This window comes from Stigmatopora nigra, unplaced genomic scaffold, assembly GCF_051989575.1.
Source record: "Stigmatopora nigra isolate UIUO_SnigA unplaced genomic scaffold, RoL_Snig_1.1 HiC_scaffold_25, whole genome shotgun sequence".
NCBI lineage: Eukaryota > Metazoa > Chordata > Actinopteri > Syngnathiformes > Syngnathidae > Stigmatopora > Stigmatopora nigra.
The window spans coordinates 3,046,221-3,072,495 of NW_027551604.1; the positions used below are offsets into that span (position 1 = coordinate 3,046,221).

Genomic DNA, 26,275 nt, shown 5'->3' on the forward strand with positions numbered 1-26,275 from the left:
TTTTTGCCATTTTGGTAAAAGAACACTTGTTTTTAGGGTTTTGGGTGAAGGTATATGTAAGTTTTTTGCTTCATGTGTCCCTCCTGGGTTCCCTTTCCTCATGTAACCAGCTGTGTGCATTTTGTGATGAGCACATGTTTGTGTATTTAAATGCGAGTCTTTTGTTTTTTTGACAATTTTCACTTGTTTTGGGTTTTCCTGATCATGTTTTTTGCCAATTGTCGCTTGTTTTGGGTTTTCATGATCATGTTTTTTTGCCAATTGTCGCCTTTTGGGATTTCCTGATCAGGTTTTTTGCCAATTGTCGCTTGTTTTGGCTTTTCATGATTGTGTTTTTTGCCAATTGTCGCTTGTTTTGTGTTTTCGAGATCAGGTTTTTTAGCAATATGGCTACCTTTTCGTTCAGGGTTTGCCTTTTGCATCAGTTGGTTACTTTTGTCCAGTTTTATAAGACAATTTTTCATCAAAATTCTAAATTGTGCACCATCACTTTCACCAGGTTCTGTCAAAACTGACTCTATCTGCATTTTTTTTAAAGATATTCGCTAAAACCAAAGACTAAAAACCACAAAATTGCCTCCCTTTAGATAAGCTACAATTCCCTTTCCCAATGTTTACAAAGCATTATCTAGATTCATAAAGCACACTCTAAAAACACCCGTCCACTCTAAGCTCATGATGACCAAAAGTGATGCTTCTCCAGACATAAACATACACAAAAAAAATAGCAAGACCCCAGAACCATTTACAGGGTTAATCCAGCTCATTCTTGGGTGTTCCTCTCCATTCCATCCCCCTCTCATCTGGCTACTTTGAACCAAATATCGACCATTACCCACGCGGTATGTCTCGATTCCTTGACGTCAGACTTGGAAATAGCAACGTTCCGGAGACCTATCAAACTTTTGTCCTACTTTGCAAATCTTCCCTTGGCTCTCATTGAGATGCAGAATGATAAATAGAGACCGGTCCATTGCCCCGAGGACTATTTGGCAAAAGATCTTTCCCACATTGCTCCCGTTTTTGACAGGCATTTCGGCTTATATTTGAGGGCTGTGATCTGCTTAGCGGGGGTTTGTAAGACAGCCCACACACACACACAGTCCTGGTTTAGCCTTGAGGCTAGTACACGTATGAGTTGCCATATGTAAACATAGACTACATTCAACCCTCTTCGCTTAGGGAAGGTGAAAGGGCATCTCATCTAAAGCCGAACTGTTGTTTTAACCTCGTCCACGTCAATCAGATAAATCGCCAGCGTTTAGTCAGGGGAAGGCCAGATTTTTGACGCTCGATTGGCAGGTTAAATTGTTGTTGGGGGATAAAAAAAAAACAACAACGTGATTGTCGTGTCGCTATGTAATTGCAGGGGAATTCCCAAAGATGGAGTTTTAGAGGGTTACATTAGCCCGGTGGCATTCCAACAGAGAACTAATCACAGGACTGTATTCATAACTTGAATTGTTACATTGTATTTTTTGATCACTGTTGGAAGATTAATGTTTTTTGATTGTTTATGCTTTGGGGATTTATCAGTTCTGAGAATCTACCCTTATAGATTGTCTGGCTAGGTCTCAATTTTGTTATTCTATCAAACTTGGCTAATTATTGCCTTTGTTAGTGATTGTAATTCTCCATATTAAGCGGTAATAAAGGGTACAGATGCAAAGTGGTACATATTTACTTACAAAGGGCGCAGTTAAGTCTAAATATGTACTAAATTCAAGATTGTGTCGATGACGGAGACAGTCTGGGTACATTGCTTGCTGACGCACTATGTTTATATAGTGAAAAGTGTCTGACTCAAAGCATGACAACATTAGCAATCGACAATGACGTTTTTGTTTCCTACCAGTGACCGAGACTATCCACATTAGAGCTGAAATCAGTAAAACAAAATCGGTTTTACAAAAAACTTAATTTTCCCCCCATACAAAAGTTGTTATATTGCATACAAAATTTGAAATGATCAAAAAAACTTATAAAATACAGGAAAAACATACAAGTTGACCGGTTTGCATTATTAATAATTGTCTTATTTTAAATATTACTTCTTTTTTGAAGAGTAAATACATTTTCAATTAATAAAATGCTGATAAAACTAAATTAATACAATTAAAATAGACAAAAAATAGAAATACTCTGGTTAAGGCCTTCAATAAGTGACATACTGTTAACGGATGCACTTTTCTATATGTATCATATCTTGTGCTGACTCCGCCCATCTGTCAAATTTTTCAAGTCAATGTGGCCCCTCCCAGGCCCAAAAATTTGCCCACCCCTAATCTCCTCATTCTAACAAGATACTAGCAAACGTTTTGAATCCGTCAACATTATCTATCAAGCCTCATCATGATGTTCTGTGAACGGAACAAAAATGGTGGACAAGAAAACAAACCCAACCCCCTGAAGTTTCTCCTCCAATGTACCTTAACCCAAAAAAAACCCACAAAAACGGATACTGGCCTTTGAAATCAAAGTGCAATGTGAATGGCAGGCTTACATCGGCCTTCTATACAGCGGCAAAGTCAAATGGTGTGTTTATTTCTGATAAGAGCTTTTTTTTTTGAGTGGAAGTGGGCGGAGGGTTAAGCATCCAAAATGGAAACGGCAGAGAAAATTCTCATTATCACACAACTGCCAAGTTTTCAATAAGAAGGAATTATGCATGACCAGATGTTCCGATATAACCCTCTATGGTGTGCCATTTATTTATTTTTTTCCTCCAAAATGAACAAAGAGGATTCAGTGGTGTTTTCTATGCCTTTTTTTTTATCACTGAAAATAAATTAAAACGATAAAGTGTGTAGGAATGACAACGACGCCTCCATCTTTCAATATCCCCAGCTCGTGACCTTAAGTCTGGTATCGCCCACATCATCGGCAGTTAATTTAATCAAAGCATCATTTCAAGACATGGAAGCGAAAAAACTTTAACATTCTAATTAAGGAATGTGGATGACATTTCGGAAAACTGATTTATGTCACATGCTGGATTGAATAGGGTTGAAGATGGCCGCCAGGGAAACACGGTACGCATTGGCTCAGTACGCAATACACCTTTTTTTTAAATGTAGAATTTTCATGCTGGATTATTGGGGGTACCGTATTTTGCTGTTTAATATACCCCGCCATTTAATTTAGTATAGTAAGGCATTAATATACCCCGGTATATTAAATGGCAGGGGTATATTAAATGGCGCACAAACGGGAGGCTCAAAAAAAGCAAAAATTGTTTAATATACCTGGGTATATTAAATGGCAGGGGTGTATTAAATGGCAGGGGTATATTAAATGGCAGGGGTATATTAAATGGCAGGGGTATATTAAATGGCGCACAAACGGGAGGCTCAAAAAAGCAAAAATCATTTAATATAACCGGGAATATTAAATGGTAGGGGTATATTAAATGGCAGGGGTATATTAATTGGCGCACAAACGGGAGGCGCAAAAAAGCAAAAATCATTTAATATACCCGGGTATATTAAATGGCAGGGGTATATTAAACGCCACAGGTATATTAAATGGCGCACAAACGGAAGGCTCAAAAAAAGCAAAAATAATTGAATATACCCGGGTATATTAAATGGCAGGGGTATATTAAATGGCACACAAACAGGAGGTTCAAAAAAGCGAAAAACATTTAATATACCCGGGTATATTAAATGGCAGGGCGCACAAACGGGAGGCTCGAAAAAGCAAAAATCTTTTAATATAACCGGGTATATTAAACGGCAAAATATGGTAGTTGCTATTTCAATTGGAATAACTGGCAAGAAACATTATGCTGCATTTTACCTTCACAAAGCTTTCTACTATGATTTGTGTGTCACACAGCGAACTCACAGGAAACGATAATGTCCTAACGCGTTTAGTGGGGGGAAAAAAATGTCCCCAACATCTGGAACTGCTTCAAGTTTAAAAAAAACACCAAAAAACTGTCCCTCTGCTTCTCTTTTGCCTAATATAGACAAAAGACTGGCATTATGATAAAATACAGGCTGCCTGATACTGAATGTGTACAACTTGATGTTGAACATGTCCTATTTAGCCCAAATATTCATGTGCATGCGTTATGTCTACACTATAAAGACATTTCCACCAGTGGGAACAATGTGATTCCTTCACAAATGAATGAGTCAGTGCTTTAAATTTAGCCGGCGAGAATCAAGCTGGAATTGGAGGGACTCCCTCCAGGCCTCAGGCTGCGTGAGTCACTATCACAAGGCTGAGCTGCTGCATCATGGGATGGCAGGCTATAAAGTTGGTCCCATGCTACGTTAACATGCTAACATGCCATCATTCGGGAATAAATGAACTACATAGCGTGTTAGCACTTCGGAATGTCGAGCAGAATAAAAAATACGTGTGTCATGATTCGATTTCTATGGAATTAAATGGAGTTGTTGAAAGAATTAAACCTCCAACCAAAATTTTAAATGTAGGCACAGGCTAATTGTTGCATTCCACCTTTAAATCTACTAACAAATCCAAAATTTCCACTCAAGTTAGCATGCCAAAATCAGTGTACAGACAAATGGTGACTTTAAAGTCAACAAAATAGCTCTGCTAGCATGGCTAGCTTATTTCTGGCTTTTGAAATACTACAACATTAGCCCTTGTTGCTAAGTTGGGAGCTAAACATCGCAACATTAGCCCTTGTAGCTAAATTGGTAGCTAAACACCACAATATTAGTCCTTGTTGCTAAGTTGGTAGCTAAATACCACAACATTAGCCCTTGTTGCTACGTTGGGAGCTAAACATCGCAACATTAGCCCTTGTTGCTAAGTTGGAAGCTAAACACCGCAATATTAGCCCTTGTTGCTAAGTTGGTAGCTAAACATCACAACATTAGCCCTTGTTGCTACGTTGATAGCTAAACACCAAAACATTAGCCCTTGTTGCTAAGTTGGTAGCATCCATCAATCATAAATTATTTGATCTAATGCAGGATTTGTAGAAGCGTAAAATAAATGAGTCATTTTCAAAATTAAAGTATAAAATTGAATATATACAACAGATATAAACAGAAACAATGCAATTTGCTTAATTTAGTCTAGTACAGTACATACAATATTACTATTTTGGGCTTAATTTAATATCTTGTGGCTATTCACTCATCTAAAAATGGGTTTTGACAAAAATTTCGACTTCCATTTAACAAAATCCATTTTACAAAGTACAAATACATGAATGCAACTAAGAGTTGCCACAATTTTGAAAGCCTCATTACATTTTGGGATCAAAATAGAAACTTAGTGAGTCCAGGTTAGTACCAGAGGTAAAAATAGACCGTTGGAAAGGGGATACAGAGTGTGGATTATTTACAGTAACCATTCGTGTATGTTCATTCTGGTCAACACGAGCCTAGACATGAGTGAGGGGCAGCATAAAATGTCATAACGGCAGTCGCAACATCTTAAATTAGCGAGTAGGAAATGACGTGTGCAGTCGAACTAAAGCCTGGAACAGCTGCACAGGGGAGCTGAGGCAACAACCCCGCTAGAGACAACAAGCTCCTTGTGTCTTCATACTGAATATTTTATGTCTTTGTGGAAATGTAGGCGCAAAAACAAAAAAACATACTTTAACGACAACAATACGACTCCATTAGTCGACTCAAAAAGTAAATATAAGACAGCAAAAAATAAATAATGTTCTTGTACATACTCAGATTATTTTAAAATACATTAATGCCTTGAGATACAAGTGACTTGATTTATGGGTTTTTCCAAATTTGAGCTACACAAATTGTGTAGCAATTTATAAGACATTGAATGTTATTTTATCAAACACAATTACATACTATTAACTGGATAAACAATAATTTTGGGGCTAGCTGGAAGGAGAAAATGTATTTTTTTGTTTTAGATTAGATTGGAACTTTATTTCCATCCCGTATTTGGGAAATTACTTGGTTGCAGTAGGAAGACAGACACAGAAGGCAATGTAGAACTAGCTAAAAAAATAATCTGAATTTATATGTAGCAAGACAGACAGAGAAGGCAATATAGAGCTAGGTAAAAAACTTAATCTCAATTCATACATAGCAAAACAGACACAGAAGGCAATGTAGAGCTAGCTAATAAAACGTAATCTGAACTCATATGTAGCAAGACAGACACAGAAGACAATGTAGAGCTAGCTAAAAAACTTAATCTGAAATTATACGTAGCTAGACAGACACAGAAGGCAATCTAGAGCTAGCTAAGAAACTAAATATAAAAAACTTAATCTGAACACATACAAATCTGAAGGTCAATCATACACTAATTCATTTTATTTACCACTGATAAACTGATAAACACTGCAGGAGAGACTCCGCCTCTGGACCGATATCAGTAGGAATAAGCCCCACCCCAAGAAGAGAACAATAACAATATATAATTTAATCTATTAACTTGACTCCTACAAATGCTACTTCGAACTTTCCCTGTCCAGTCAATCACTTGAGTATTTTTATCCGCATTAATTCATGCAAGGTTAAAAAATAATGCTAACAAACGTAGCGTATTTGACCTTCCGCTGTATCTTTAAGGGCAATTTTATAATGCATGAATGGAGTGGCTGCATGAGGAAACATACATGAATGTTTTCCTGTGAAGTGACACTTTCATTTACGTCAGTGGAAGACTATAGGGGGAGCTGTGTTCATTTATTGAGCACAGGATGAAGACGGGGGCGCTCTTTTAACGTGTTTCTGTAGAAGTGACGCTCTTATCTTTATGTTTTATGCATGCTTCCGTCAAAGGAGACGCCATTTTGGGGTTAAGAGGACAGAGTGTATGTGTGTATATGTGAGGATTGTGTGTGGCATTCGTCTTATTTAGGATTGATGGAAATTGTGAGGGAAACTTCATCTAAAAATGGGATTATGTGGGATTAGATTCAATCTCACAGACAAAGGCGGGTCTACAAACTTTGGGTATGCAATCATTTCCCCTTTTTGCTGTTGGCTGCAGGCGGCGAATGATAACGGCAACAAACAAGAATTCCATCCTTGCCATCAGTGTGGTAGATCTGGAAATCATATTTCCGTTTGTGCCTGCTGTGGGAGTTTGCTGTGAAAAATCGCAGGGGTCATTTAATATGCAGTGAGTTCGGAGTAGGAATATTTTAGTTGAAAAGCAAAAGGGGGTGAATGGTCGTTTGTTGATATTTGCCATGTGATTGACAGGTGACAAGTTAGCCTCAAGTTATTCAGGACAGACTTAAGTTCATTGGTTGAACTGCTTAGCGCAATAATTTATTCAAGCGCTTAAAGTTTTTATCTGAATATTTTGGATGCTAATAATTAACATAGTCCTACAGGTGCTCGGAGGTTTGGTGGGCCGGACGTTTGGTGGGCCGGACGTTTGGTGGGCCGGACGTTTGGTGGGCCGGACGTTTGGTGGCCCGGACGTTTGGTCGCCCGGACGTTTGGTCCCCCGTCAAATGGTGACAGAGAGTTTACTGTTGAAACCAGCTGTCAAAATTATATTCATGGGAGGGAGTTTAATATTTAAGTACTGTTTAATATCCAAGTACATTTGACCGGCGACCAAAAGACTGGCGACCAAACGTCCGGTCACGAGTCCTACATTAGTCGAAATGTGTTTTTGGTAATGAATACTCAAAAGGTTTTATTCAGAAGTCTAATTTTAGCATAAACCACAGACACCAATATATACTTTTTCTAGGAACCTATAACTAGGTTATTTTATCTTCCTCATTTAATATTATAATCCAAGAAAAGAAGAACAGGCTACATTACAATCCAAAAAACAGCTGCCCAAACACAGCTACGATACAATCTGGCAAACTATACCCGCAATGAACAACAGTTTCCAAGAACAACGAATTAGCATTTTTCGTTGTTTCGTATCGTCAGGCGTCACCAACCCAAACGTCTCCTTGTATTTTCGTCATGGACGACATGTTTAGTTCATTAACATGAGATCATTGTCATAATAATGGGTCACCAACTTTAACGGGTAAAAACACTAAAATATGTTGCTCTGAATCCATTGAGTTTCTGAATCATCATTTCACCAACAAGAAAAGAACTGAATTAAAGATCACTCGCATTCATTATTCATCATAGACGAATGGATTCAAGTAGCCCGAATGGCATTGGCACTAAAGTTTGCAAAGTAGGCACCTTCTCCTCTCTTAAATTTCCTCTTACTCCAAGAGCCAGTATGTGATTTCAATTCCAATAAAAATCCATATGAATATTTCATCAGTGATAACAGTAGTTGTTAATGTGTTACTACCCCTCCCATGCCTTTTTCAGCTGCTAAATCTTATTGACTAAAATGACCTACCCACCCGCCATTTTTAGTACACATAGACACCCGACCCATGTCCTAGCAAAACATGCTTCGATGTTAACTGGCAATTGGACACAGTAGAGGACGCGAAAGAAGAAGAGGACATCAATTCAACATTCCTATGCCTGCGGCCTAGCTGGGTTGAATCCAAAAGAACTGAATTATCTTCTCAAGAGTCTTCCAGGAGAAAGGGAATATATAACAGCTGCATAAAAAGCATCCATGGTTGCAAGATAGTGACTTCACCACAGCCTGGTTTGACTATAAACTCGTCCCATTGTGAAGAAAGGAACTGTTATTGTCATTTTTATTTGGCTGCCATCATTTAAAGCCCCCAAATGTGGAAAGTTACAGAAGGAAAGTAAAGTCAGAGGGATGGTGGTTACTGCAGAGGCCATTTTTTTTATTTCTATTCAATCTTAATGATCACATTAAGGCAATTTATGGAAGTGTAAAGGCGAATTTTTAAAAGGGCTTTCATGGATCTGCTGGTCATTGATGGTGTAGTTGGGTTCAATACTCATGTGGAATTGAAATAGTTGTTTTTAATTGGATATTTGGTATAGTTTGAGTATGATTTGTACATTAAATTAGTAGCACAAGCGTAGTAGTAGTAGTCCAGACTGGACTTTCGGAATTATGGTTTTAATTGCCGTGTAAAATGTGATACTGTGAAAAGTACATTTTTTTTTCATCGGCTGGCAAATGTGCGACTAGTAAATTTGACATTCTTTCTTATGGCCAAATTTGTGCTTCACACTTGAGCCCAGTTGTTGGCGGTAATGGAAAAATGAGAAAGATGGCTCACACAGTTTGTCTAGTGAAATAAAGAAGGGAAAGAAAAACTTGCTGGGAACTAAAACAGTCCTTTGCGTGGCGATCTTTGATCACAAAATGGAAACAGAGCGTTTTTTGGTAACATTTTGTGCTACGAGCATGTAAACACTGATTCCATGTAAACAAAGAATTACAGATGCAGTGGTATTCAATGTTTCCTCTAATTTTTCATGTAAAACATGCTGTAAAACACGAAAAACAAGTGCGGACAGAGCTAATGCCACTGTATTCCTCTTCATGGATTTTTATATATGCTTCTAACTAAAGCACTAGCATATTGTAGTCACAAAGTATAGTAAATAACAATGTGAATTGCAGTAATTTCTAAAGTACAAGTCTTTACTTTTTGGAGTTAAAGTTTTTTAAGACTGTATCCCATGGTTACTAAGCGCTTAGTACACTCAAGATTTTGCCCAAAGTCACACAAGGAAACTAAAAGCAGGGCCAAACATTCCATTGGAGCCCCTCATTCAAGGGCACTTCTGTTTTGGACTGTATTTCCCAATTGCAAACTTATACGGCTAACTCCCTCGTGGCTTTGGTGGTTTGGCCATTAACTATTGATGCTGGTCTCCGCCTGAACTCGACTTCTGAATTACACCACAACGATGAGCTCATGTGGAAGTGCAGGCTCCGAAAACTGCCGGTCATGTGAACTACTTCCTTACATCTTGAAAAATATACGCTTTAAAAAAATAAGGGCATCTATACGTGACCGTGACCGGACGTTTTGGTCGCCCGGACGTTTTGGTGGCCCGGACGTTTGGTCGGACGGACGTTTGGTCGGACGGACGTTTGGTCGGCCGGACGTTTGGTCGCCGGACGTTTGGTGGCCCGGACGTTTGGTCGCCCGGACGTTTGGCTGCCCGGACGTTGAGTCCTTTATGGTCGCTTGTCAAATGTACTCAGATATTAAACAGTAGTACTTAGATATTAAACTCTCGCTTAGATATTAAACTCTCAGATATCAAACTCTCTCTCTTAGATATCAAACTTTCTCTCTTAGATATTAAACTCTCTCTCTTAGATATCAAACTCTCTCTCTTAGATATCAAACTTTCTCTCAGATATTAAACTCTCTTAGATATTAAACTCTCTTAGATATTAAACTCTCTTAGATATTAAACTCTCTTAGATATTAAACTCTCTTAGATATTAAACTCTCTTAGATATTAAACTCTCTTAGATATTAAACTCTCTTAGATATTAAACTCTCTTAGATATTAAACTCTCTTAGATATTAAACTCTCTTCTAGATATTAAACTCTCTTCTAGATATTAAACTCTCTTCTAGATATTAAACTCTCTTAGATATTAAACTCTCTTAGATATTAAACTCTCTTAGATATTAAACCTTCTCTCTTAGATATTAAACTCTCTTAGATATTAAACCTTCTCTCTTAGATATTAAACTTTCTCTCTTAGATATTAAACTTTCTCTCTTAGATATTAAACTCTCTCTCATGAATATGATTTTGAGAGCTGGCTTCAACAGTAAACTCTGTCACCATTTGACCGGCAACCAAAAGAGACCAAAAGCCCTGCGACCAAACGTCAGAGCACCCTACTAACCTGTAGAAAAATATTACACAATTTGTGCTGAGTGCACAAATGTATGTTTTTTTTCCATAGTGAGGACCTTCATAGGAATGCTGCGGCGGTGAGCACTTTTTATTGCTAAATTCAACGACCACGTGTGGAGCCGCCCCACCCGGCCGGCCGCACCCAATCTGCGTTTACCATCCCTTCATAATATCCTCCCAAATGTCATAGCTGGTCTTGACGCACACAAGGGTACCATTTAATCTCCGGACTGGCGAAGGAAATAAAACGGCCATCTTTCCAAAATAACATTCTTTGAAAAGTTCGCAAATAATTTTCAGCACCACTTGATTTACGATTTACGTTTTGGCTCCAAGATCTAAGACCCTTTAGTCGCCCTATATTCCCAGTACAAACCTTCTTATTAAAAACTGCCAAGCTAGGAATGTTTTTTGCGTGTGATTCGTGCCATTTCGCAGTTCTCCAGATTATTTCCCTAGATTTCCACGGGCTTTTTTTCACGACCATCTTTAGAACATCTGAATGCCAGCTGGATGCTATCGATGTCCTTTGGCGGGATTATTAACAATTCAGCATCATTTTTTACGTGAAACCTTCATTAGGAGAATAAAAATAAATACTAATCTCTCAAACTCATTGAAATTCTGATAAACAAATGTAAAAATATTCATAACTAAAGGCCCTGGAATTAATTTTCATTGCATTCACAAGAATCTTTTCACGTGTGTGATGTGTTACATAGGTGTTTTCAGCACAATATCATATCTGGGATGTATCATACTTCCACTACAAATATGGCAGATCAAAAAGCAACAGGTTCTAAGTGAAAGGTCACTTTTAAAAGGTGGCGGACAGTAAAAAAAAATGTACCTGGAATGTATTATGCACACACATGTTCCCCAGGAGACTTTACTTTGATTTTTTTTGTTTGTGGGAGGGGGCGGGGTTTATATTCAGGGAGTACAGCCAATCATGTTAAGTGTTTAGAGCAGATATGGGCAAAACTACGGCCCGCGGGCTACATCCGGTCTTTTAATCCGGCCCGACAACGTTGTCCATATATAATGTTAAAATAATGTTTATTTATTATTTATTTTTTATCTTTTTCCCCAAGATGGCGCCGTCACATGGAACCCAGTGGCAGTAGCTCTGTCCACTCTTATTTGTTTTTGGTGTTTTACAGCCCTTCTATTTTTTATTAAATGACATTTTAATATTTCTTAATACATCCCTTTACTTACTTTACTTTGTACTTTTTACTTTTTACTTGATTGATTAGTGAGTATGTTAATACTTTAGTCCTTTTTTTCGGTTTGTGTTTCATATGTACTATTAACGGATGCACTTTTTTATTTGTATCATAGTGTTTTTGGTGTTTTACAGCCCTTCCATCTTTTTTTAAATAACATTTTAATATTTCTTACTACATTCTTTTAACTTGACTTTGTAATTTATACTTTTGACTTGAATGATGAGTATGTTAATACTTTAGTCCTGTTTTTCCATTTGTGTTTCATATGTACTATTAACAGATGCACTTTTTTATATGTATCCTATCTTGTGCTGACCCCGCCACATCTGTCAAATTTTTAAAGTCAATGTAGCCCCCAGGCCCAAAACTTTGCCCACCCCTGGTTTAGAGGACTGAAAGTGGGCAAATGCTGCAAGCTTTGTTGTTTTAATGTGTTTTTTTTTTTTTTTTTGCTAGGGTAGTGAAACATGAAACAATAAACAGGACTTGGGGTACAGGTGTTTGTAATAATGACAGTTAAAAGTTTCCTCTTACCTTGAAGTTTTTAAGACATGGGTTGAGCACCATTATCCATTTCTGGAGTTTTATAGCATAATACTGGAGTTTTACATCTTTGACAGTGTATACTCTCTTCTTTATGCTAATTAAAAGAAAGAGAAAGAAAAATTAAGGTTAGAACACAGAGAGAGAGATCTGAACTCAAACGATTTATGCTAATTATGAGCTGGCAAGCCTGGAATTAGCATTATTAGGGTTAGGTTTATTATACCCTTATTATTCATTATAACAACATAAGTGCTATGTATTTATAAAATGATTCACTTTCACATATTTGTCCTGAAAAGGAAAGTAGTCACCTTCAAATTTGTTTTATTGAATGGGTTATGACAACCTTGGATGACATCATGTTTTAAGCATATGGTTAGCGATAAAAGCTATCTATTTGTATGAAGCCAGAGGTATTATTACAAGATGGCCACAAAAGGCTAAGCAACCTTCAAATGGCTTTTACTTGTGGGTTTTTTTCTTTTTTATTGACTAAAGTGCTAGCAACTGGAAAACTCATTTCAAATTGACGATGAAGGGTCGCCATTATCGTTTTTTGTCGACAGAATCCACTCATTTATGTCATTAAACTAAGGATCGGCGGCGTTGTATTGGATAGGTAAAAACCTTTAATGTAAGGGTAGGGAATCTATGGCTCGGGAGCCATATGTGGCTCTTTAGATGGGTGTGAATGGCTCTCAGCGAATCTGTGTGGTAAAATATGGGCACTGTGGCGCCAAAAATATCTGTAGCGCCTTTTTAAATCAACATTTTTCTTCATTAAATAATTTTTCTTCATCAAATCATCATTTTTCTTCATGAAATCATTTTTCTTCATGAAATCATCATTTTTCTTCATGAAATCATCATTTTTCTTCATGAAATCATCATTTTTCTTCATCAAATCATTTTTCTTCATTGAATCATCATTTTTCTTCATTAAATCGTATTTTTTTCTTCATTAAATCATATTTTTTCTTCATTAAATCATTTTTCTTCATTAACTCATTTTTTCTTCATTAAATCATCATTTTTCTTCATTAAATCATCATTTTTCTTCATTAAATCATCATTTTTGTTCATTAAAGCATCATTTTTCTTCATTAAATCATATATTTCTTCATTAAATCATATTTTTTTTTCATTAAATCATATTTTTCTTCATTAAATTATCATTTTTCTTCATTAAATCATCATTTGTCTTCATTAAATCATCATTTTTCTTCCTTACTCTTCTGCATGCATCCTCTCATTGATACTCATTGATTAGCAACAGTGAAATAATGTTCTCAAAAAAACTTTTTTTAACTTTCAAAGTGGTGAAATGAATAATAAATTCTCACATTCTCGTGTATTTTCCTTCTAAATTCTGAGTATTTCTAACAATATTCATTTTTTCCACTTAAAGTGGTGAAATCACAAAAAAATAAAATAACGCACTTATTTACATGTATGTATTTTGACTTTTAAATTTGTAGTATTGCTCACAAGGAATAACATTGGAAAATATCAATTGTTTATAGTACTCTAGTTTTATTCTGGCCTTATTAGTATTTATCCTTATCCTATGATCAGCATGAGTCATAAGTGCCTAATTGGAACACTACAAGGTTGCCAATCAACTGCTGTAAAAGTTAGCAATAGCGACAATAGCTTCTGAAGCAGTTTTGCACTGCATAAAGTATCTCAAAACAACAGGCATTGATAAAAAGAATTGTTATGAAGTATCTCCCAAAGTGTCAGCCTTGACAACGACTTGATCAAACCATTTTTAAAACATTTATGAGCATCATACTGACTCTACAATAAGAAACAGCTCCACTTCCACAAACCAAACACTGTTTATATCGATGGCTACTGTCAAAGACAGCTTTGTCTCATTGTACTGCAGTGACTCAAAGACACGTGGAAAGAAATACTCCCTCAAGTACCAGGTGGGTGAGGCTTGGGTAAAAGTATTTCAGGCAACGAGGCTTCATTTGTGGAGGCTATGTGTCTACCGGGTGGGTGGGGTGTGTTTTGGTCCCTTCATTTCCAGTAGCGTCACTCGCCCTGTGTAACGGCGTAATAACCTGTTTCGTTTTCTGAACCGCCAGAAGTGTATGATGTGGTGGTGCTAACTGTCGGAAATAAAATGGCGGTGCAGTGAACGCACGCGTTAGTTGGAGAACGAGGCACACCCACGGAAACATGTTTGTCGACTGTAATTACTGATGACAGATGAATATATTTTATATTGTCAATCACTGATAACTTGAATATTCAAGTGTATTGAAATACTTGAATAAAACAACATGCTGCTGAACAATAAAGTTGTCTTCGAAAGAAAACTATTTGACAGAAACTACTATAAAATTTAGGAGTGAAGGTATTCAAAGTACTTTTTCAGTGATGGTAAATCTACCAATAAATAGGAATAAACAATTCCTATTTTCAAATGTTATTCCTTATGAGCCATACTTAAAATTTAAAAGTCGAAATACCAAAAATTTTAGTCATTTTATCACTTTTAAAGTACAAAAAGTCTCTAAATTCCTTTGACAACGTTGTTACGCTATTGCTAATCAATGAATATCAATGAGTTCAATGTGGTTCCTATTGGTGCATTTGGGACTCTGGTTTCCATATTTTAGCTACCGTATTTTCACGACTATAAGGCGCACTTAAGTCTTAAATTTTCTCCAAAATAGACAGTGTGCCTTATAATACAGCGCGCCTTATATATGGAAAAAAAACGAAAACGAAAAACCACCACTGTCGGATATTAAAAAAAAAACACAAACGCCTGAACTGAAACAATACTGATAAAAATATGCTGATGCCATCTTAGTCTACAAAATCTTCCATCATATAGCTCCTCCCCCACTACAAGATTTTATACAAAAAAATCCAAAACATCACCAATGGCTGGCTCTAGAGGTGACTGTAAAGTAGTGAGTGAGTGCTTCATACCTGGAAGTCGATAGCAATTACCGTATTTTCACAACTATAAGGCGCACTTAAGTCTGAAATTTTCTCCAAAATAGACAGTGCGCCTTATAATACAGTGCGCCTTATATATGGAAAAAAGTCATTCATTGAGGGTGCGCCTTATAATCCGGTGCGCCTTATAGTCGAGAAAATACGGTACTTATATCATATCACTTGTTCTGTATTGGTGAAAGTGGTCATGTTCTCGACACCACATGGCCATGGGTCATCATTCCTAATGATTCCAAGCCACGAGGAACCGAATAAGTCATGCACTGTTAATATGCAGTTGACATCAACGAATTATAACCCAAGTCCAAGCTTCATTAATTTATCACACCAAACATTATTTTTTTAAAAAGCCACTTGTGTTCAGCATCACACCCTTGTTGTGCATGACTCACAGGAAGACCACGAAACGTCACAGGACTAAAAAACACAGCCTGGTTTGTCCGAGGCGCACACATCAGCCTTCATTTGTAGTGTTAAATGCACTCACGTCATTTATGGAAACAAGCCATGCTACTGCATAAAACACAATATACATGTTGTTTGGACATATGGCAACCAGGGAATTCCTTCTGGGTCTTTTGGAAAGTAGTTTATATCCAATGCTGACCTTTTATGGGCAAACTACGGCCCGCGGGCCACATATGGTCCGCTAGGGTTTCTAATCCGGCCCGCCGATGTTGTCCAAAATGTCCAAATGTCCAAATTTTTTCCCCAAGATGGCGCTGTCACGCGGAAGTCAGTGGCAGTAGCTCTGTCCACTCTTATTAGTTTTTCGTGTTTTATCTTTTTTTAATAACATTTTAATATTTCTTAATACATTCCTTTTGACTTGACTTTGTACTTTATACTTTTTACTTTAATGATGAATAAGTATGTTAATACTTTATTCCTTTTTTTCCTGTTTGTTTCATATGTACTGTTAACGGATGCACTTTTTTATTTGTATCATATCTTGTTTCGTGTTTTACAGCCCTTCTATCTTATTTTTAATGACATTTTAATATTTCTTAATACATTCCTTTTTACTTGACTATACACTTTATACTTAAATGATGAGTGATGAGTATGTTCATAATTTAGTCCTTTTTTTCTATTTATGTTTCATATGTACCGTTAACGGATGCACTTTTTTATATGTATCATATCTTGTGCTGACCCCGCCCCTCTGTCAAATTTTTAAAGTCAATGTGGCCCCCAAGCCGAAAAATTTCCCCGCCCCCATTTTTAAGGCACTCAGAGATATATTATATAGGACCCTTGTATCTCATATCACAGGCCTATGAACGACTGCAGACATTTTTAACTCAAAGCACGTCTCGGCATCTCTACACATCCCGAGAGCTAATCTGCAGATTTGTGTTCATCTGCTGGCGTACAGTTTTGATCTTCGCACGAGCGACTCGTGCGTCTTGCTTCTTGCGAGGTTTGTTTAATTAAGGAGAATGAACACATCACATCGAGCCCCCCCCCCCCCCTCCCGTGTATTATAATTTGCTGGGTTTCACAAACAGACATATGTGGCTTTTTCCAAAAAATAATGGCAAAATCTCCCAAAAATCTAACAATAATTAAAAAAAAATCAACCAACAATGTTCTCTCCTACAAATTCTTCATGTTGGAACATCTGATAAATGAAAGTGAGCACCAGGAGGTCAAAAGAATAGCAAGGAAATCTACCCCAAATCCCCGTTAAAGCCAAAAGTGCCCTAAAATGTTACTTCAAATCGGGATTATCACCTTGGCTTCATGACCAAGATCAAAGTTACTTCCTATTTTTTTTTATATCAGATTAAAGTGTCTCCTCTACTGTGGTTTCCTCTTTGAAAAGGAATTTAAAGGTACTGCAATGTAGTTTTGAAACATGTAGTGTGTGTGTGGACAAGATGTGAATTTTTATGAATGAGGAAGTTTGGGGGAAACTGGGAGATCAATTTTAGGACTACTGATTGGTTACCTTGGGTTTTTAAATGAGGCCATTGGGATTCTAGAAGTGTACAACGATACCTTTTTTTTGATAGGTTGGGTACATGGGTACACAGATGCTGAAATGATATAAATAATAGATGTAAACCACTAAAGTAATTGAAGATGAACTTACCCTGTTGTTGTGAGAACTCATGGAGTGAATTGTGTTTCTCTTTATAATCTTATTTGTCTTTTTCTTTGGTTTTGATGATGGTTGAAAACCAAATCTGGGAGAGTAGATATGATATCTGCAAAAAAAAGACATTAAGAATGTCAGCGGGTGATAAATTGTATTCACGTTAAAAGTCGCTTTTGTTTTTCTTTAGTAATCAACTACTGTATCTGAAAATTATATTTAATATGATATCAGAATAAAACTATAATTGAAGCTCGCTATGATGGTAGATGTTGGATTGGATTGGATAACTTTATTTATAACGTATTCGGAAAATTTTAATGTTGAGTATCGAGAGGGTGAGAATACAGACAGAAAAAAACATTTTAGACATAAATAGATAGGTAATAAATAAGTAAATTAATTAATTAAGTAATACATTAAATTGAATATTGAAGTAAATTAATAAATAAATAAATACATCAAGTTAAATATAGAAGTAAATGAATGAATAAATACAAAAACATAGAAGTAAATTAGTAAATAAATAAATATATATATATAAAATTTTATATATAGGTAATTTAGTAAATTAAATATATACATACAATTGAATATATAAGTAAATTAGTATATAAATAAGTACATAAAATTAAATATAGAAGTAAATTATTAATTAAATAAATACAAAATTCAATATATATCAAGTAAATTAATAAATTCATACATACATAAAATAATTCTAAGTAAATTGGTAATAAATAAAAACATAACATTAAATATATAAGAAAATTAATAAATAAATATATACGTAAATAAATAAATAAATAAATAAGTAGATAAATAAGCATCTTGCTGAAATATATATACATGTACATGCATAAAATATATAATTATAAATATATAAGATATACACATAGATGTACATACAGTTGGTTTTGAGCAATACATGATATATTTGATGAAGTTTGTATCTTGAGGGAGAATCAAAGTTCCTTCTTTTGGTTTTCAGCAGAACATTTTTGGCGTGTGAAGATTGTTTATTGATTAGCTGACCAACTTTTCAAGCGATTGTCCCCACCGGAGCATCGACTGTAGCGCCGGGCTTTATTTCACTTTCAAGTAAAGGCAACCAGTCGGCTGCCCCAGTGAATCTGGCACCTCCAGGTGTGAAGGAAATGGACATTCTTTACTCTGCCTTTAGCCAGTGTTCAGCGGCTGGCCCTCTATTGATGAACCGGCATTGAGTTTTGAGCATTACGCCCCCGCCAGCTTGGATTCAACGGGGTCCGGTCGATAGTCAAGCTAGCTTAAGTCAGCAGCAAAGTCACCTTGCCACAAACTAAATATGGCCACCAATCTGCTAAATATAGCGCTCATTCATTGCATATGAAAAGTGAGGTGCCGTTATGCACATGCCATCTGTGCATGAACGCATCTTCCTTCCAACATCTAATTACTCAGGCGTGTGGCACTTTCATCAGTACGTGTAATTGCGTTGCAGCAAGATAAAGCGGGTTTTCTTTCTAATGATGGATGAAAGGCTTCGGACGGGTAGGATGGAGTTCATACAGGAAAGTAAATCGTGAGTGCCGACTTTCTGTTTTAAGATCAAATTAAAATGAAGAGTATAGATGTAGATTAGATTTCCGGATTTGCCCCCTTTTAAATCAATAATTGTCATTTTTTTAAACCATTTTTTCCGTGTTTTTAGTTAGGAAGTAATTTTGTAAAATCTAAAAATCCAAACGTCCGGCGACCAAAAGACCAGGCGACCAAACGTCCCGGGCGACCAAACGTCCGGGGCGACCAAACGTCCGGGGCGACCAAACGTCCGGGGCGACCAAACGTCCGGCTACCAAACGTCCGGCTACCAAACGTCCGGCTACCAAACGTCCGGCTACCAAAAGTCCGGCTACCAAACGTCCGGGCGGCCAAACGTGCGGCGACCAAACATCCGACCGACCAAACGTCCGACCGACCAAACGTCCGGGCGACCAAACGTCCGGGCGACCAAACGTCCGGGCGACCAAACGTCCGGGCGACCAAACGTCCGGGCGACCAAACGTCCGGGCGACCAAACGTCCAGCTACCAAACATCCGGCCAGGCTAAAAATATATGAAAAAAAACATCCTTGTCTTAGTGTATGACGTGATGGTTTGTTTAGCATTTAGCAGGAACGTTAGCCGCTATCAATTAGCGAATGTTTCATATATTTAAGATTTATGACAATCTAATGCTATCTTAACTCTGAATTGACTCATTTTACATCGAGCGCCCTGAAAATGACATTAAAGAATAGTCTAATGAGATCATATTTTCTGTAGATGAAATAGAGAAATAACAGCAGTCACTCAAAGGCAATGAGGTGCGATGCTTGTAATTACTTTGTTGTCAGAACAGCAGTGCGTGCTTTGCTTATCATCTAAATGCAAATTGGATATTAAAAAAAAAATAAAGGATTTTTGGGAAAAACAAGTCAAACCTTTGCTTATTTCGGATATTTTTGCTATGTTGTTTTGTTTTTCAACACCCACATCTCTTCTGCTCAGTTGCTGGGGGTTCTTTGGAATGTTTTTTTGTTTGTTTGGCTAGAGGCAAAGTGGAGTTTTGAGTGAGTAATAAACTTGTGCTGCTGCCGGCTCAAATTCAGACTCATGACCCTTGTCACAAGAAACACATCAAACTTCGAACAATACACGCTTTTGGTGTCCAAAGTGAACAAAAAAAAGATTAAAGCTAAATTAATTGATGGATATCAGACCGCAGACTTCCACATTTTTGTGAATTTACCCCAAATTTATTATTTTAAGACAGCTCAGTTAACCTTTTATATGATTTTTGGTCATTTAAATACAAAATTCACATCATATTTTGTATTTTCATCTTTGAGTGCTATTTCTTTGGACCTGTTGGGTTGTCATCGACCATTAAAAATGGCAATGAATTACTTTTTTATGTAAATTAACATGTTTTTTTTAAATTTACAAACGTATATCCAACCTACCGATCTAAATGAATTGGACATCTAGCACTCTTACTGGAAGCCATTAAGTTCAATGAGTACCTTATGAAGGATTGACCATTTCTTATTGGGCAAATTCTAGAAAATATACTATATTAAGTCAGGTTACAACTTTATTTCATGGCGTATTCTGAAGTTTCTTGGTTGCATTAGCCCCAGGCTTGGGAACCTATGGCTCGGGAGTCATATGTGGCTCTTTTTAGGAGTCCTGAACGTACCAATAGAAGTGTTGACACGACATCTAACACATTTTCAATCACATTTTTTTTCATTTGACCTTTTTACATGCAAACTTTCAATTGGTACTCATTGATTAGCAATAGCATGATAATGTTATGTCCAAAAAAAAATCACTTTTTGTACTTTATGAAGCCCCAGCCATTGTTGATGTTTTGGATTTTTTGTATAAAATCTTGCAGTGGGGGAGGAGCTATATGATGGAAGATTTTGTAAACTAAGATGGCATCTGCATATTTAACAGTATTGTCCCCATTCAGGCATTTATATTTTTTTAATATCCGACAGTGGTGGTTTTTCGTTTTTTCCATATATAAGGCGCACTGGATTATAAGGCGCACTGTCTATTTTGGAGAAAATTGAAGACTTTTAAGTGCGCCTTATAGTCGTGTAAATACGGTACTTCCCATCTGCGATGAAATTCTTCTTCCACGGCGTACTTTTCTTTCTCAAATAATACCTTTTGGAGTGAGAGGTGGGTGCAGTAGCCAAAGCCCAACTAGCCCAACTTCCCCACCCTGTTCCCGAGCTATTTTAGGCCAAACTCAACCGCGTCCAGGCCGAGGACCAAATGTTGTAAAGTAGAATTAAAATCACAGCGTCTGCCCTTTGACTAGAAAAAGATCTTTAGAGTCTTAAATGAAATATGCCGAGTTGTTTTAGCAGATTGTCTCATTCAAAAGGGGGGAATTGTGCCGCTTTAGATTCGAGTTTTGCACTCGGTACAACGAGGATGTACGTGGGTATGACGCACCTCAAAGGCTAATGTGGCGAGAAGTGTGGCTACTCTGTGGGAAAGCCGCTTGGCGGGTGATCGGCGACTTTGCCGCCACATGTTTAAACCATTAATGACATGCAAGCCTTGAGAAAGCAGTGTTTAAAGTGAAATGGGAGTTCTAAGATGAGACTTTGTGAAGAAATGGAAGGATTCCACAAGGCGAATGGTGGAAAAAATGAAGGCTTTTGGAAAATCCTTGTTGGTATGAGTATGCACGAAGCTGGGTGGACTGATAATGAATGACTGGAACTCATACAGAGATGGAGACCATTCCAGGAAGCTGTATTATCTCGCATATATGCTGTATTTGTCGCTAAAAAAAATGATTGAATCGAGACTAAAGGCTTATATGTGCATAAATTAGACCTGACATGCACGAAAATGCAAGGTGACAAAGACGAAATGCCATTAAAGAAAACGGGGTGGTTGATATGGTCATTTATTTCAAAATAGATAAAATATAAACAGATAAAACGCTTAAAAAAGCCGATTTTTCTTAAGATTTTCCCTTCAAAGCAACACATTTGTAGTCCCTAGTAAAACTATGAATATGGAGGTTAAAATTGTGAATCAGGGTTCGGCTTATACGAGGGAAATTGTAAAATTCAACGATTTTAAGGCAATTTTATCCTATCATTGTCAATGGCAGGCAATTGAGTGCTATTTTTAGGGTTAGCAAACCGCCAATATTATTTTTCCTTTTGGTAAAAGTGAACTCAAAAAGACAGAAACCTCTTAAAAAAAGAGGTTGGGTTTAGGTGGGCAAACTTTTTGGCCCGAGGGGGGGCCACATTGACTTTAAAAATTTGACAGATGGGCGGGGTCAGCACAAGATAGGATACATATAAAAAAGTGCATCCGTTAACAGTACATATGAAACATAAACTGAAAAAAAGGACTAAAGTATTAACATACTCATCATTCATCATTAAAGTAAAAAGTATAAAGTACAAAGTAAAGTCAAAAGGAATGTATTAAGAAATATTAAAATGTCATTTAAAAAAGATAGAGGGGCTGTAAAACATAAAAAAAAACAAATAAGAGTGGACAGAGCTACTGCCACTGGCTTCCGTTTGACGGCGCCATCTTGGGGGGGAAAAAAAAAACATTATTTGGACAACGTTGGCGGGCCGGATGTGGCCCGCGAGCCGTAGTTTACCCATGTCTGGCTCAGACAAACATTGTATTTGTTCTTCCAAAAAGGGACCCAAACATGCATGCTACATATTTCCACCATGTTGCCCTTTATATGCGGTTTATTGGGGTACCATATATGGAATGAACACTCTGCACTGGATAGTTTCCAAAATGAGACTTGGCGTGGCATTTGGGTGTGGCAGGGTGGGTTTTCTCGACGGTAGCACGTCCGAGGCGGTCTCAGACGGCGGCGGGCTGACTCAGCCAACCGCTATTAATTACCATACAAGTGTGTTAGTGTTAGCATGTCTGAATTTACGCACTTAGCTATGAACGATTTGGAGTAACGGCAAGACGTAGCATCTGGATAATACATTTTTCTGGCTTTAAATTCAGATGTCTGAGTGAAAAAGGGTTGTCTCGAGGGGGAAGGGGTGAGGCGCTGGACTTTGGTAAAGTGGGGGGGGGGTGGATCAGTCTGGACGGGAATGGGTTAGTCAGTCTAGCGTGTTGTGCTTTCAGCTGGTTTTCATTATATTGGCTAATGTGAGGCTGTGATCGTGAACACATACTGACTTTTCTGGTCCTGCTTCAAGTCAGATGTGTGTTATTTCTTTGGGGGGGGGGGGTCCATTCACAGCAGCTTCTGTATCACTGTGATTTAAGCTTATTTGTAGAAAGGTCTGGCTGTCACCTTAGCGAATGGAAAATGTGGAGTTATGATGGTGGAATCTGGTTTTAGCTTGAAAAAAATGAAACAATTCTGTACTAAATCGGGGGTTTGTATTTTGAAGGTCGATTCGTCATAACGGAAAAGCTGGAAGGAAACTTCAGATTCAGATTTTTTTGGGAGTTTTCCGTGAAGAATAAGTTGCTATTATCTTCTGGTTATAAAATTATAGTTTAAATGTTTCCTTAGTGATAAAAAAAAAACATGGAGTTACCCAGAATTGTGAGCGATAAAGTTTTTGGAAACTAAGGAAGTAGTGAGTGAATCAGTGAATCACAAAAGCAGTTTTTAGATTGAAATGAACAAATTATGTCATTATAAAACCACAATAACATCATTTTATAGGTACTTGTTCCTAGAGTTTGTTGTCTGTTGAATTTTTCTTGGAGCTTTTCACAGTAGACTTCAAAAATGAGCAAAAAAAGGCAGTAGCAAGAATTAAAACCAGAAGCTCTCAAATATAAGGCGCACATGCTTTTTTGGGGAAATGTACCCTGTATGTTTACTAGTAGAAACAATGTATTACTACATATTGCTGTTCTTACCTCCCAATGGGCATCAAGGAACCAAAAATCCAGTTATAGCCAGTTCCAGACTCGGATAAGACTGGTTGGGGTTGGTTATGAATGATATTCGTTGTTAAAACTGATGACATCTGTCGAGAAAAGGAAAATTTTAGTGTCAATTCTTCAACTTGAGGTAAAATTGTATTCGCATATTACGGCTTCAAGTGCCTACGAATAGAATTAACATCCTAATTATGGTAGTAGAAATGTTCCGTGGTACTTTGACGTTTTTCTTAGATTCTAAAAAAAGGAAATCAGAACATGGCAACAAAGTCAGAGTGATGGCAACAAACAAAGCTTTGCCGTTCATTTGGTGGGATGTTTTGCTCAAAACAAATGAGTCATGCGGGGCAATCATACAGCAAATGTGGTCGGAAATATTGAAGCCGTTCAAGTTGAAGTCACAAAAAAAATGCCTTTGATAAGTTGAAATTGAAGCCAATTTTAAACCCTTTGCACGTATTCTTTATCCTAACTCAGGGGTGGGCAAACTTTTTGACCCGGCGGCCATATTGACTTTAAAAATTTGACAGATGGGCGGGGTCAGGACAAGATAGGATGCATATAAAAAAGTGCATCCGTTAACAGTAGATATGAAACATAAATAGAAAAAAAGGACTGAAGTATTAACATACTCATCACTCATCATTAAAGTAAAAAGTATAAAGTACAAAGTCAAGTAAAAAGGAATGTATTAAGAAATATTAAAGTGTCATTTAAAAAAAAAGATAGAGGGGCTGTAAAACATGAAAAACAAATAAGAGTGGACAGAGCTATCTGTCACCATTTGTCCGGTGACCAAACATCCGGGCGACCAAAACGTCCGGGCGCGCAAACGTCCGGTCGATCAAACATCCGGTCGACCAAACATCCGGTCGACCAAACGTCCAGGCGACCAAACGTCCAGGCGACCAAACATCCAGGCGACCAAACATCCAGGCGACCAAACGTCCAGGCGACCAAACGTCCAGGCGACCAAACGTCCCGGCAACCAAACGTCCGGGCCACCAAACGTCCGGCAAACCAAACGTCCGGCAAACCAAACGTCCGGCAAACCAAACGTCCGGCAAACCAAACGTCCGGCAAACCAAACGGCCGGGCAACCAAACGTCCGGCGACCATCTTAATATCTTGACATTGACTTTTCTTTGCCTCTTTAGAAGAAAAAAAAACATGGACATAATTTTCCTAAATCTCAGGTTAAAGAAGTGAGAAACTGGAAACTGTTATGTATAGTAAGCAAATGCTTGCTAAAGACTAGGTTTCGGTTGAACTTGGCCGTTGAAGTCCAGGTTTTTCCCAGACAGATCTCATAAATTAACCAACTCTACAGATTCTCCCATCAGGAATTCCATGGTCTTTGTTGTTGTTTGAAATATTTGAAACTCTTGCTTTGTCTCATGGTGCTTCATTCCACACTCGAGTACTCTTGATATATTTTTCTATCATACATAAAACTCAACAGGCTACAACAGTTGAAGAGTAGGGATGTACCCCAGTTGAAAAGCTCACGCAGATTTTGTAATCGCAGGAAAAATGTCTGGCGTCGGTTGAACTATTGTTTTTCGTTTCATTTCGGGAATGAGTTCCACCTGTGTCTTGAGAACTAGGGAGTCATGTTTGCCAAGAAATATGCCTCCCTTGTCATCAGCAGTGGCTGCTCTAAATCCCTTTTTATTCGGTTCACTTTCAGGTTAGGTTAGGGCAAACTACGGCCCGTGGGCCACACATGGCCCGCTAGGCTTTTTAATCCGGCCCGCCTACGTTGTCCAAAAGTTTTTTTTTCTTCCTCAAGATGGCGCCGTCACACGGAAGCCAGTGGCAGTAGCTGTGTCCACTCTTATTTGTTTTTGGTGTTTTACAGCCCCTCTATCTTTTTTAAAATTACATTTTAATATTTCTTAATACATTCCCTTTTACTTGACTTTGTACTTTATACTTTTTACTTTAATGATGAGTGATGACTATGTTAATATATTAGTCCTTTTTCTCTGTTTATGTTTCATACGTACTATTAACGGATGCACTTTTTTATTTGTATCATATCTTGTTTTTTGTGTTTTATAGCCATTTTATGTTTTTTTTAAATGACTTTTTAATATTTCTTAATACATTCCTATTTACTTTATACTTCATACGTTTTACTTTAATGATGAGTATGTTAATACTTTAGTCCTTTTTTCAGTTTGTTTCATATGTACTGTTAACGGATGCACTTTTTTATTTGT

General features: G+C 37.3%; 1 protein-coding gene and 1 long non-coding RNA gene across 2 annotated transcripts in view; one reads left to right on the plus strand and one right to left on the minus strand.

Annotated features, from left to right (window-relative positions):
* Window positions 1-17,700, minus strand: part of LOC144192149 (uncharacterized) — an 86,751-nt gene extending 69,051 nt beyond the window's left edge. The window contains exons 1-2 of the long non-coding RNA XR_013325053.1: window positions 17,592-17,700; window positions 12,500-12,605 (exon numbers count right to left, since the gene is read on the minus strand). This is a non-coding gene — a long non-coding RNA (uncharacterized LOC144192149). The remainder of the gene's footprint in view (window positions 1-12,499; window positions 12,606-17,591) is intronic.
* The window catches only part of cspg4 (chondroitin sulfate proteoglycan 4), a 62,917-nt gene that overhangs the window by 6,348 nt on the left and 30,294 nt on the right, over window positions 1-26,275 (plus strand). The gene's annotated exons all lie outside the window — the stretch shown is intronic.